This window comes from Pinus tabuliformis, chromosome J (genome assembly GCF_031772625.1).
Source record: "Pinus tabuliformis cultivar Carrire ecotype Pingquan chromosome J, CPIR1, whole genome shotgun sequence".
Lineage (NCBI taxonomy): Eukaryota > Viridiplantae > Streptophyta > Pinopsida > Pinales > Pinaceae > Pinus > Pinus tabuliformis.
The window spans coordinates 940319822-940333489 of record NC_142295.1 but is presented as its reverse complement, the minus strand read 5'-3'; the positions used below and the strand labels follow the sequence as shown (position 1 = coordinate 940333489).

At 35.1% G+C, this 13668-nt stretch overlaps 1 protein-coding gene across 1 annotated transcript in view; it reads right to left on the bottom strand.

Annotated features, from left to right (window-relative positions):
• The window catches only part of LOC149229870 (hypersensitive-induced response protein-like protein 1), a 71393-nt gene extending 66214 nt beyond the window's left edge, over positions 1-5179 (bottom strand). Inside the window, exon 1 of the mRNA XM_089375930.1 lies at positions 4932-5179. The gene's annotated coding sequence lies outside the window, so the exon portion shown is untranslated. The remainder of the gene's footprint in view (positions 1-4931) is intronic.
• Between the last annotated feature and the right edge of the window lie 8489 nt (positions 5180-13668).

Genomic DNA, 13668 nt, shown 5'->3' with positions numbered 1-13668 from the left:
GGTTTCTCTATAAATGATAATCCTCTTACCATTCCTTATCTACTCAACAAATTAAGACCTCCAAAGTTGAGATGTCCAAATCTCAAGTGCCACAACCAATTTTCATCCTTTGGTACGATTTGGAAAGCCTCTTGGGTAACTGCTGCAATTACTTCTTTGTTTCTCAATTCTGCCCTTATTCTAAGAGGGAACATCCTGTTCCTTGTCATCTTCACTTCAACAATACATCTTTTGCCGGGTGCTCTATCCATGATGGTGCATACATCATTCTCAAAGAAAACATTGTAACCCTTTTGAACAAGTTGTCCAATACTTAAGAGGTTACATCCCATTCCAGGAACATAATAGACATCTGCTATGGTTTTCTTTTCACATTTCTTTGTAAATATTTTTACTTCTCCTTTTCCCATAACAGAAATTTTACTATCAGTGCCAAGTGTGACTTGTGATTTCACATTTTGATCTAAAACAGAAAACAAGGCTATGTTTCCTGTCATATGGTTACTACAACCGGAATCTAGAAACTATATATCTTCACTGTTTGTTTCAGCCATGTTACAAGCTAAAAGCACATTATCTTGGCTGATATTTTCTCTAGTAATATTTGCACTAGATCTATTAGTCATCTCATGCTGCTTCTTCCTACATTCATTGGCATAATGCCTATATTTTTTTACAGTAATAATATTGGACATTGGATTTTTCATACCTTTGTCCTTGAGCATGATGTTGTCCACTTTGTTGGTTGCTGCCTTGGCCTTGGTTCTGATGTGGATTGCTGCCTCTTCCTTGAGCATTTGCTGGATTGTTCCTTCCACCTCTGTTTTGGCTTCTGCCTCTTCCTCTCTTGCTTCTTCTGCCTTGACCTCTTCCTCTTCCAAAGAACATCTGGGTCTTGAAAGCTTGCTCTAGAGATGAGTTTTCATTTCTACTCAACCTCTGCTCATGTGTTATCAGTGATGCATGTAGTTCATCAATTGAAAAGTTTGAGAGATCCTTTGTCTCTTCTATGGTGGTGACAATCACATGGAACCTTGAGGGTAGGACTCTCAATATTTTCTCCACAATCCTCCTTTCTTCAAGAGTCTCTCCATGAGTCCTTATCTGTGTGACCAGACCAATTACATGTGTGAAGAATGAGTCAATATTGTCTGACTCCTTCATGCTCAGATTCTCAAAATCTCTCCTCAGCAATTGTAGTTTTGCTGTCTTCACTTTCTCCATGCCTTGATAAGCTGTCTTGAGGGTTTGCCATGCTTCTTTGGATGTCTTAGCTGCTGCTATCCTTGGAAACACACTCTGGTCCACTGCTTGATACAAAAATACAAGGGCTTTTGAATCCTTCTTCCTATTGCTCTTCAATAGGTCTTTCTCTACCTGAGTTAATCTATTAAATTCATTTTCATCTATTGGTTCTTCAAATCCATCTTCAACAAGTTCCCATAAATCTTGTGAGGCAAACAGGGCTCTCATGGTTATTGCCCAATAGTCATAGTTTTTCCCATTAAACTGTGGGAGCTGGGTATTAAACATACCCATACTAGTGCTTGTGCTGGCCATTCCTTGCATTCTAAGCTATGCTTCTAAATCCTTGACTGTGTATTTAAAACACTGATTGTTTCTTCAACAGTAACACAAAGAAAACTTTGAGGAATACCTGGATTCTTTTGCCTGGGACTTCACTCTGCTGGAGAAGTTGTTGCAGCAAAAAAAAACTCCTTCCTTCAGCTTCTTTGACACCTTCAAAGAGCCTGGCTCTGATACCACTGTTAGGGATTTTTCTGGTAAAATCCAAAAAACAAAATAAACTGAACATAGAGACAATGCTCTGTTTTTCTCCAGGATCTTTAACACAGGAAGCTTAAAACATTTCTAAGCAGAGCATTACATACACCCACAAAATCTTTGTATTCATTAAAACTAAATTACTGATACAAGATTCATCCTCTTTCTCTCAGAGGGATTCACCAAAAATACATTTCAACAACAAAAGTTACTCTGTCTCCTTAAAAAAATTTACACAGCTGTGTGTAAATTTTGTTTACATTTACTGCTGTAAAATAAAGATCACATTATGCACTTTGCATATTACAAAACTTCTGCTATGATTTTGTTTGCTTCGCAGTGCTGTGCGTGTCTCCTCTCACTCGCTGCGCAACCTGATTACAATCAACAACTCATTTTCTTATGGCATCACAATTTTTTTATTTTTTTTTTAATACAATAAGTCTCCGTCTTCGTTTTTCAAGTCTCCGTCTTCGTTTTTCTTTGCCTTCACCCTCGCACTGCTGTGCTATGCAAACTTCAGTTTCCTTACATTACAGTCAATGCATAAAAAAAAAACATATATATCATATGATGCATATGCGAGAAAAATTTACATACTTTTTTTTTATGCCCATACTTCCGTATATAAAAAAAAATTAAAATTAGAAGTTTTAACATTAATTACTTGACTGAAATAAACGGCGGTCAACCCAAAAATTTATGCAATGTCATTCCCTCCAGGCTGAATGCATCTTTGGATTAATCGGAGGGTGGACAATTTTCCTTTAAATCAAACGGTTCGGAGCAATATCGGATGCCCCTTACTTGCTGAACATTATGTCCCGATGGAAGGGTGGTTTTGAAAACGTACAGTTGACACGTGTCCAAAATTGATTGCATCGGATGAGTTTGTACGAATACTGCTTGCAGAGCAAAAGCGGTTAATCGGAGGGTGGACAATTTTCCTTTAAATCAAACGGTTCGGAGCAATATCGGATGCCCCTTACTTGCTGAACGTTATGTCCCGATGGAAGGGTGGTTTTGAAAACGTACAGTTGACACGCATCCAAAATTGATTGCATCGGATGAGTTTGTACGAATACTGCTTGCATCGGATGAGTTTGTACGAATACTGCTTGCAGAGCAAAAGCGGTCTGATAAGCTCACAGCGGTTTTGGCATGCATTAAATGCAGCACTGCAAGTTGAAATTAATATTTCAAAAACCTTGTAGACCAGTGTAATATGGGTTGATGTTTAAAGACTTTGAGAAAAAATATGTTTTTCTTTTCACATGGATTGTTGTTAATTTTTTTGCTCTCGTTCTTTGTAACATTGATCTAATACCAATTTGTTGGAAAGATTAGGGCGACAAAATACAAATTCACAACTAAAACAACAGCTGCTGCTGCTCTTCTATTGATCATACAAAATTTGATACTTACAATGAATTTGGTGAAGGGTATTAAACCTTTTCCAACTAGCCACTTGCCTAAAATCTCTTCACATGTAACCATACATTAAAAATAGTCTATCACTTAACTCTACTTGAATCAACACTGCAATACTCAATCAGTCACTTAACTTAATCTCTAAGTTTAGCCGACTCCTCGTACAAAAATAATTATCCTATTGTAACAAATCCATCTCAGTTACAACAATTAAAATATTAGTTTAAAAACAGGTGCTACCCTTTCATTTCTGCATACGGTGAGGCGGTGAAGACTGTTAAATCTTTGATGGGGTAAGACCGTAGTGACCTCCCGTTAAATCTTTGATGAAGTAAGACCGTGGTGACCTCCGGAAGCTAAAGTGCAAGGCTGTGAGGGTGACGGCGACTGCGTGAAATAATTATTCTTAAATCTTCAACCCATATAATATGATATTGGATTAGCAGATGCCCACAACATGGGTATTTCTTCAACACATAATTTTATCATAGAAGAATACATTACTTCTCGGGCAAGAAATCTCTACCACTACAACTTATTTACAAACCAACAGTGTACGTTGTACACCTAAGTTCTAACTTTCAATAAAAAAAAATGCAATTTTCAAAAAGGCCCATCCCGACAACCATATTTATTATTGATATTTTGAAACCTAAAACCTTAGTCCTCACTTCACTTCACTCAGTGGTTTACCAAACACGAAATATCTATATCTTGCAAATTGTTTATCAAAAATGGAATGAACCATATTAACTACTGATATCTTAAAACTTGAAACTTCTAGTCCTCATTTCACTCAATGGTTTCACTCAATGGTTTACCAAACACGAAAGATCTCTATCTTGCAAATTGTTTATAAAAAATAGAATTGCTGTAAACAAATTTCTAAAACCATTATCAGAAGTATTGCAGTAAACAAATTTCAAAACATATTTATTGTAATTAAGATGTATTCAAATATTGAATTAGGATCTGAGTATCAAAATAAGCCATTGCAGTTTGGGAGGTTTGCATGTTCTAAATTCAAAGAACTCAATCTTTAACCATAGAGAATCTAGAACCAATCTGTCTATTCATCACATGCAGGAGAAATTCCCTTTCCTAAAGAAAAAAGCGCCATTTCTATTCAGAGAATGAATATAAATACTAAGTAAACAGCAGTCTCAGAGAATGATCCCACCAATACAGCATATACGTCAATAATCTACAATTCATAATTAACGGGATTGCAACTCATTCAGTGCTCAAAGGGTTTCCCCTTGGAAGGAAGGGGAGGGGATTGTGTCTGTGAAAGGCAGTTTCTTATCATCCTCACCGAGATCCTCATATATATGCTAAGCTGAATAGATACAGATTCTTAGTGTAAAATTCGGTTGCTCGCAAGGACCGTAGGGTGAGCTTTCACAATACCATAACCCTCCTTGAGGTCAATATTAACTTTAAGGCATCATAACATTTTAATTGAGGAGAGCTTTATTTTACATTTCAATATGTAGTTTAGCATGTTGTGTAATTTTCTCAGTCGTTATTAAAGTTGAACTTTTGCTATATCCAGCGAAATAAAAAGGTTTAAAAATCTAAATTTTTTCTTTAACGATACAAAACATCTAAATAATATCTATCCATAACAAGTTTTGCGAGTGAAGAAATTGAATCTATCTCTGCTAATGTTAAAGCCAATAAAATTTACTTCCAGGAAAGATAGAAACTCATACCTGAAGCTTAACAAAGCTGTCGAGATGTCGAGATGAGATGGTGTGGAGAATGATGCACAGGTCTGATCAGATGTCAAAAATATTATTACGAACTGCTAATAGCACATACGATCTGAAACGCGTGTGTAGCGCAGTCAATTATATTGTCCTCCCACACACGTTGAATTGATCACGTAGACAAAGACACAATCGAACAGATAAGAATTTGATATAATCCACGCACAATGAAGTGAACTGGTCCAAAGAGGCATCCATTCAAACGGATAATACTTGACTGTAGAAATAAACCTAAATTTATCAGACGGATTATTGCAGTATATCGAAAACCAAAACGTCAACGAATTCAAAAAAGTTGGAGAAATGCTAGTTTACCCTAAATTTATCAGACGGATTATTGCAGTATCTCGAAAACCAAAACGTCAACGAATTTGGACAAATGCTAGTTTACCCTGAATTTAGGTCAATTTCCGGTAAATCGAAAGTATTGACTAGCTGAACAGATCTCTACAAATTGCTCCGCACTCATAATTCTTGTGGGACAAGGGTGACTCATATCGTCCCTTTTTTCCAGGTATTCTCCCGTTTTTATTTACTTGTTTATTGTGTGGTAAACTCTGTGTATATATATTTTATTGTAAGTGTGTTTTAAAATGGTTTTTATTTAGCTTTACTCGTAAATTTTTTTAGGATGGATTTTTCTAGATTATTTCTAGTGGAGGTAGTGGACAATCAACAATTATAAACTACAGTCAAAAACAGATATTAAGTTTTTTAAGTCAAAAGTTTTTCTTTTTAAATAACTCTGCAAACATAGAAATATCAAGTAAATGGTTTTAATTAGATAACAATAATAAATTAACCTATATTTAGAAGTAACAATCAATAATAGTTGTCTATGATAAGTTTTTCTGTTGCTTAAAAACAAATTAGGATAAACTGTTTAGTATATATTAATAGTAAAGTGGATTTTTGTAAATTCAAGTTAGAGTTGTTAAACTTCAAAAATTTTGGTGTCCTAGAAGTTTTTGATGGTGCTGAATCCATTTTCACCATAAAAAACAAGATTCAAACACTACTCTACAAGATCTTTTGAATTTTTTTTATCAGATTCGAACCACTTTTGACTGTCCAGGCGACAACCTGTTTTATCGCTCGCCAGTGACTCAAAGCCGTGTGCATAGCAGGAAACGTATTGATCGGATGAATCTGTTACTCAGAGGGAAGCCGTGTTCCCCTTCAAAGTGATAGTGTTTATTCTGAGCCCATGGTTTCATGGACACCGCAGAATTTGTATTATGCGAGATGTCCCCCCTCAAGAGTAATGTATGTACCGAGTCCACCCTATAATATAAAAGGTTAATGAAACACGGTAGAATTTGTATTATGTGAGATGTCCCCCTCAAGAGTAATGTATGTACCAAGTCCACCCTATAATATATAAGTTTCATGAAAAACGTCAGAATTTGCATTATGTGAGATGTCCCCTCAAGGGTAATGTATGTACCGAGTCCAGCCTATAATATATAATTAAAGTCCACGGTTTCATAATAAGGGTGGAATTGTTGTTTGAAGTGGTCAGTTGATAGAACACGTAATTGGTATTACATCTATGAAGTTTTGTCAAGAGGCGTTGCCATGATATACATGGGATGAGTCGACTTCAATAATTATTTGAATGAGTGAATTTATGTATATTTTTTAATAGGGAATTATATTTATGTTTTTAAATCAATGTACTGAGTTTGATAGGTTTTTCCACCTTTTGAAAAAAAAAAAAAAAAAAAAAAACAATGTATATTGTATATTGTGTGAGGGATAAAAAAAAAATTCACTTTAAAATAAATGTGTACTTAAAATATTTGATATATTTGATTTCTCTGTCTTTTAAAATAAATTTGCACTTAAAATATTTGATTTCTCTCAGTTTTTAGTAAATTTTAAAAGTGAAAGTGTATCTTTCTCTTTATATATATAATCAAAATTTAAAGTCAAAAAATTGCCAACTATAAATTGATTATTTTACTTTAATTTTATTTTAATTATTATTATTTTTTAATTTAATTTAATTTTTCTTTTTTTTTATATTTAGGATTAATCTAACTTATAGATAAAATAGTTTTTTGTTTTGTTTAAAATACATTTTTGAATGCATAAATAGATTAAGCACCTTGAGAAACGCTAGGGCACTTGAATTCTATGGATTAAACAACTTAAACTCAAGTTTTAAAAAATATCTGTTGGATTTTGGTTAAAATTAACAAAAAAAAAATGCCATGAAATAACCCATTTCCTTTATAAATTAGACTATGCCTTATTTTTATGTAATTTGACTGAGTCAAAATGTTTACACTTTACATCTCTTCCATACAGTGCAATAAATTGAGAAAAAGTTTTGATGTTAATATTTTATTAATTTGATTTCATTAATATGATGATAATGATTAACATCCAATAAAACTAAAAATGGCCTATCCTATTTGGAATTTTTTGAAGTTAATTTCTATGGGCAAAAAGCATTAAGAGAAGTAGTCTAAGATTCCATAGTATTGTTGAGTTAAAAGGTAAGTAGATTGACAGTGTGACAAATAGTTTGAAATTTATATCTAATTTGAGTATACGATGGACAATCTAAGAGAAATTGTTTTTCATTTTCAACTTACTTAGTGTCACAAAGGTCACAATCTCTTTCATCCCAATGGGTTTTGGGAATTGACCAATGTCCAGTTTCACTATGAAGCTCATGAGAATTTGCTCTTATTTAACAATGTTTATTCTCTTCTTTACACTAGTCAAGACAGGGAGATATTATTTATTTTCAAAACTTAGGTTATTCCCCTCCTTATAATATCTTAATTTTCTTTTTCCTTCTAACTCCTTATCACACCACAATTTCTCCTTAAAATTTGAATTAATAATATTTTTAATATTATGCTTATTCTACAAAATGATCTCTTCCTTTATCCCTCAATGGTCTAGCCAAGATCAAGCATCTTTATGTGTTAGACACATAATACTACAAGATTTTTGTGTCATTGTAAATCAAAGAGTAGGGATGTGAACAATTACTTAAATATGAAAGGCCAACAAATCTCTTGGAAGATGAAACCAAGAGTCATCAAATGTAATAAAATAGCTTCACAAGAGTGAAATGATAATCCAACATTGGAGTTACTCATCCTAGTTTGACATGGTATCAAAGCAAGCCAACTCCATTCCCGCTCAAAGAAATGTCCCACAACCCCTCGGCTTGAAAGTTCTTCCATTTTAGGTGTCAATTCTGTCATTTATAGTGAAAAAACATGTGCTCTGGCCAACACCATTTATGAAACACCTCTAACATGGTATCATTCACGCCCTTAAATTTTCTTTCTCTCATTCGATGTCAATTTCAATGAAAAATTATTAAGTTGGCATCTCAATGACAAATTCCAACCATGGGATGTGATTCCTCTTTTTGAGAGGACCAATTTTGACTACCGAAGCGCTCAATTTGGACAACGGAAAGTGTACTTTTGAATTAAAGCCCACATGTGTACATTTGATCAGGTCATCCCTAAAGCAAATTAGACATCCTTGGAAGGTTGTCAATACAAGTGACCTCAACCTCATTTTGACATCATCATTATGATCATTCTTCTTCTTTCTTTGGTTTGGCTTGCACAGGTCTAAGATAGTTCATGGAAAGTTCGCTCGCACAAGTCTAAGATTGTAGGGTCTGAAGCTCACACGTGTCTAGGGTTTTTGGTTTCCAACAGCAAGCATGGCACATGCATATTTCAGTCACAACCACAGGCATGGCACATGCATATATTCGGTCACAACAACACATCACTCTATGGGTGAAGTTGGGACATAGGGTTTCAGTTTTCAGTTGACCACATATTTGGCTCGTTGTCCGCAGGGTTCGATGGTTGACCGCTGATAGTGATAGTTGATTACACACTTCTAAATCAACGTTTTTATTATTGGCATTGTTGAGTTCATATCATTATGTTGTTTAGTTTATTTTTGTTGGATAGTTGTATGGATGAAGATATGGATCATTTTACTCTCTTTTGTTGAATCATTCAATGACAATCAAATAAGAAAAAGAATTTGAAAGGGTTTTCCCCATAGTGGGTTTTGCCCTGGTCTCCGACAAATCTTGGTGTTTCTATGTGTGAATACTTTTCTTCTATTGTTCCTTTATGTTTCGTTGCATTGGTGATGATATTTTTGTTTCTATATAGTTGCATATGTTGTTGAATAATGATGTAAGTCTGAATAATGTTAACTTGTTATGGGGTGAATTTAATATGGAAACAATGAAAGGTAATTATCAAAGCCAAGAACAATATAGCCCTAAGAAAAATTAACATGGTATCAGAGCTTGGCTGAAGGAAAGTCATTGAATATCACCCCTATGAAGACACCTTTCATGGAAGCATGAGAAGGTGGAGGAGACCTAAAAGAATTCTAGGGTTTGAAGGAAACCCTAAGAAATTTGGTTATTAGGGTTTGATGGATATTATGAGGTTAGGGTTTGGAAGAAACCCTGGTTTATGGCAAATATTTGAGATATGCACTCTAGAAACCCTAGAATAATCAATGTGAATATGTTAAAGCACTTGGGACAGATTCGATGTAGCCTTAGATGGGATAGACTCTATTAGGCATGGTTGTTGATGAAATATTGAAGGCTATTGAGAAATCTAGGGGCAGTAAGGTAGGCAATTTCTCTTACTTTAATAATTTCTTGTGATGTATTTTTACTTAAATTTATTAGTTTCTTTTTTCATTTGATTGTAATTAGTGTTCTCATGATCAAATAACTACTAAATATTGAAGAACAATGAGACAAATGGACAGAAGATATAGGTGATCAACCAGGGCCAAAACTTCTCCAATTGAGAGGAAAACCCACAAGAATTCTTCTCTTCTTTTAGATCTTCAATTGAAGAATTCCAAGACCTGTGACCCTTGAGAAAGACCCTCCAAGACGAAGTCAAATCTTTTCTTCTTTCTAGCAACTTCTACATTTTCGATCCCAACAAATCCTTCTGCTACTTCAACCAACAAATTCTTCTGCAACTTCGACCAAGAAATAAAGAAAGTTAAAGTGCATGGAAGAACTTTAGGCCAAGGAAGCATTGATTGGATGTAGGAATAATTGTTGGTTTCTAGTTATAGCTGGATTCATCAAGGGAATTGGAATCCCTTGAGAGATGGTATGTGCAGGTGTTCACTTGCAGGGAAGCATGCTTCGTATAGCTAAATAAGGTAACTGGTATATTGTTATATTTATTTATGCACTAACAATTTGTGTTTATGGTAGTATGATGCAAGGAATTGCATGGAAAAAGAGACTACCATAGATATTGAAAAGGGCTTGGGTTGAGCTTTCAATCATGAATCCTTAGAAGCACTCAAAATCAATGGGGGTTGAGTCATGGTGTCTGTTGCTAGTTTTATGCTTTCGATGTTTTTTTATTTGTTTTTTCTCGATTTATGGTTTTGACTGTGACTAGTGCAAGGCCACACCAGTTTGTTTTTGGTGTTGTATTGTTCTCTGGTTTTCCTTGTTATCTTCATCTTTCCTTCTTGTTATTTCCTTTTATGCTTTAAGGGTCTTAGGAGTTGGTTGGGGAAAAGAGGAAAGTTAAAGAACCTCGGGTAGAGCTGAATGTAAGCCACCGAGAAGTGTAAAGACCCATATGAAGCCCGATGCATGAATAGAGGGAAGATGAAGGCAAGAATATGACAGATAGTTCAGTTGGTTGGGTCCATCGAGGTAAATGTATAGTGGTAGGATAGTCATGAGAAATGTAGCATAATAGCTAAAGTATATGGATTTGAGATAACAAATGCCTTGCTTAGGTTCGGAAACGTAATTCTCAATGTTGTGCATGTGATGCACATACAAAGGGAGCTCTCTTAACCTTGAATTTAGGAATACGAGTAATTGGATTGCTATCAATATTATGCTAATGTTTGTGTGTGTGTGTGTGTGTATGGGTGTTTCTATGAATGCAGTTTTATGATAGGGTCGTTAGGGATCATTCTTGTGTAAGAATGATTTCTTTATGCAGGTGAACAACATGAAATGTTCTTGGTTTATGAGGAATCAAGTGGGAAAGTAGCCTTGGAATATATACGAGGTTAGTATCACGTGGATGTGATTTTGATATTTTGTGTTTATAACTATGCCTATGTTTATGTTATGGACAGGCAATGTTGAAGGATACATCAACAAAATCAAAGCAGTGTGATCTATGATATGTTGGGATAAGCATGGGTAGTGCAAAGAACCACAAACCCATGACTTGGGTTGTGGATTCACGTCGTAAGGCATGGGAAAGATGATAGAGGCAAGGTTTTCTCATAGAGAGGGTATGCTATCTAGATGTGCAGTACCATGATTGTGTACATGTTGTATTGTATACATGTCGTACATGATTTGTTGTGTACATGTTCTACTGTGTCATGTGTATTTTGTAGTACTTCTAGTGTGACATGTTTATGTGTTATGTTTTACACTGTGTATAAATGTATGTGTTGTGTTGTACCCTATGTATGTGTTGCATTGTAAGTTGTGTATATGCATGTATCTGAAGGGATTGATTCTTAGGATCCTTGGAGGTTGTAGGTTGAAGCCCCGTAATAGCTTGGGTTCCCTGAAGGCTATCGGTTGGAGCCCTATAACGTCTTGGGTTCCCTTGAGGCTATGGGTTGAGATAGTAGTCTTGAGAACCTGAGACAACTTGGGATGAGACCAATCTTGAATTGTTGATACTGAGGGTAAAGGTGGTATAGTTTCGGGATACCCTTTTTGTTGATATTACATATGGAAGAGAAGGAATTGGGCGCTTTCTAGGTTTCAAAATCGATCCAGTGTGTTTACATGGTCAAAGACAATAGAAGGAAATGAATGCTTGTTGGGTTTGGCAACCAATTCAGTGTGTGTACAGAAAGGACAAATAACAAAGGCAAGTAGACATAACAATTTAAAGACATATATTAGTATTTTATTTCAAGGTTTAATTATGCACATAGTCTATGATTTTGATTTATGATGGTTGAGTTTTGACCTAACCGCATGTGATATGTTTATACATGATTAGTTGATAAAAAATCTATTTAACTTGTTGTGATAGGAAGTAAACATAATTGTACTGTACCTTATTGATGAGTTATCAGTGAGTTATGATTTCAATTTATTTCAATTCCTTTTGAGTGGGTCGTTAGGGATCATTCTTGTGTAAGAATGATTTCTTTATGCAGTTGAACAACATGAAAGGTTCCTGGTTTATGAGGAATCAAGTGGGAAAGTAGCCTTGGGATATATAGGAGGTTAGTATCATGTGGATGTGATTTTGATATTTTGTGTTTATAACTATGCCTATGTTTACCTTATGGATAGGCAATGTTGAAGGATACATCAACAAAATCAAAGCAGTGTTATCTGAGATATGTTGGGATTAGCATGGGTAGTGCAAAGAACCACAAACCCGTGACTTCGGTTGTGGATTCACGTCATAAGGCAATGGAAAGATGATAGAGGTAAGGTTTTCTCATAGAGAGGGTATGCTATCTAGATGTGCAGTACAACGATTGTGTACATGTTGTACATGATTTGTTCTGTACATGTTCTACTATGTCATGTGTATTTTGTAGTAGTTCTATTGTGACATGTTTATGTGTTGTGTTTTACACAGTGTATACATGTATGTGTTGTGTTGTAAGTTGTGTATATGCATGTACGTGAAGGGATTGATTCTCAGGATCCTTGGAGGTTGTGGGTTGAAGCCCCATAATAGCTTGGTTTCCCTGAAGGCTATGGGTGGGAGCCTTATAACGTCTTGGGTTCCCTTGAGGCTATGGGTTGAGATAGTAGTCTTGAGAGCCTGAGACAACTTGGGATGAGACCAATCTTGAATTGTTGATAATGAGGGTAGAGGTGGTATAGTTTTGGGATACCCTTTTTGTTGATATTACATATGGAAGAGAAGGTACTGGGTGCTTTCCAGGTTTCGAAATTGATCCAGTGTGTTTATGTGATCAAAGAAAATAGAAGGAAATGAATGCTTGTTTGGTTTGGTGACCGATTCAGTGTGTGTATAGAAAGGACAAATAACAAAGTTAGGTGGACATAACAATTTAAAGATACATATTAGTATTTTATTTCAAGCTTTAATTATGCACATAGTCTATAATTTTGATTTATGATGGTTGAGTTTTAACCTAACCGCATGTGATATGTTTGAGTTGATAAAAAATCTATTTAACTTGTTGTGATAGGAAGTAAACATAATTGCACTGTACCTTATTGACGAGTTATCAATGAGGTATGATTTGAATTTATTTCAATTCCTTTTGAGTCTAATAGTAATTATATGCTTGGTACAGGAAAGCATGGAAATGTCTTGTTTGGGTGATTGGAACTCACTAAAAGAATGTTAGCAACAACAGTAAAAGGAACTATAACATGCAATAGTGTGTTACTAAAGCACTTTATGAGCAGGCCCATTATGGGACACTAGTACCCAATAGTGTCCATTGATTTCCATGAGCATGTTATGACCAATACGATGGTTTTTAGGTGGGGATATGGCATGGTTTTTGTGACTTTTGATGAGAGGAAACCTTTCCAAGGGATGGATCACCCGAGAAGTGGATGCCAACGAACTTGGAAGTTAAATGATTGCACGAAAGTAGGCAATCGAATTTCCTGAGTGAGTGGGAGGTAGAGAAGGAAAGG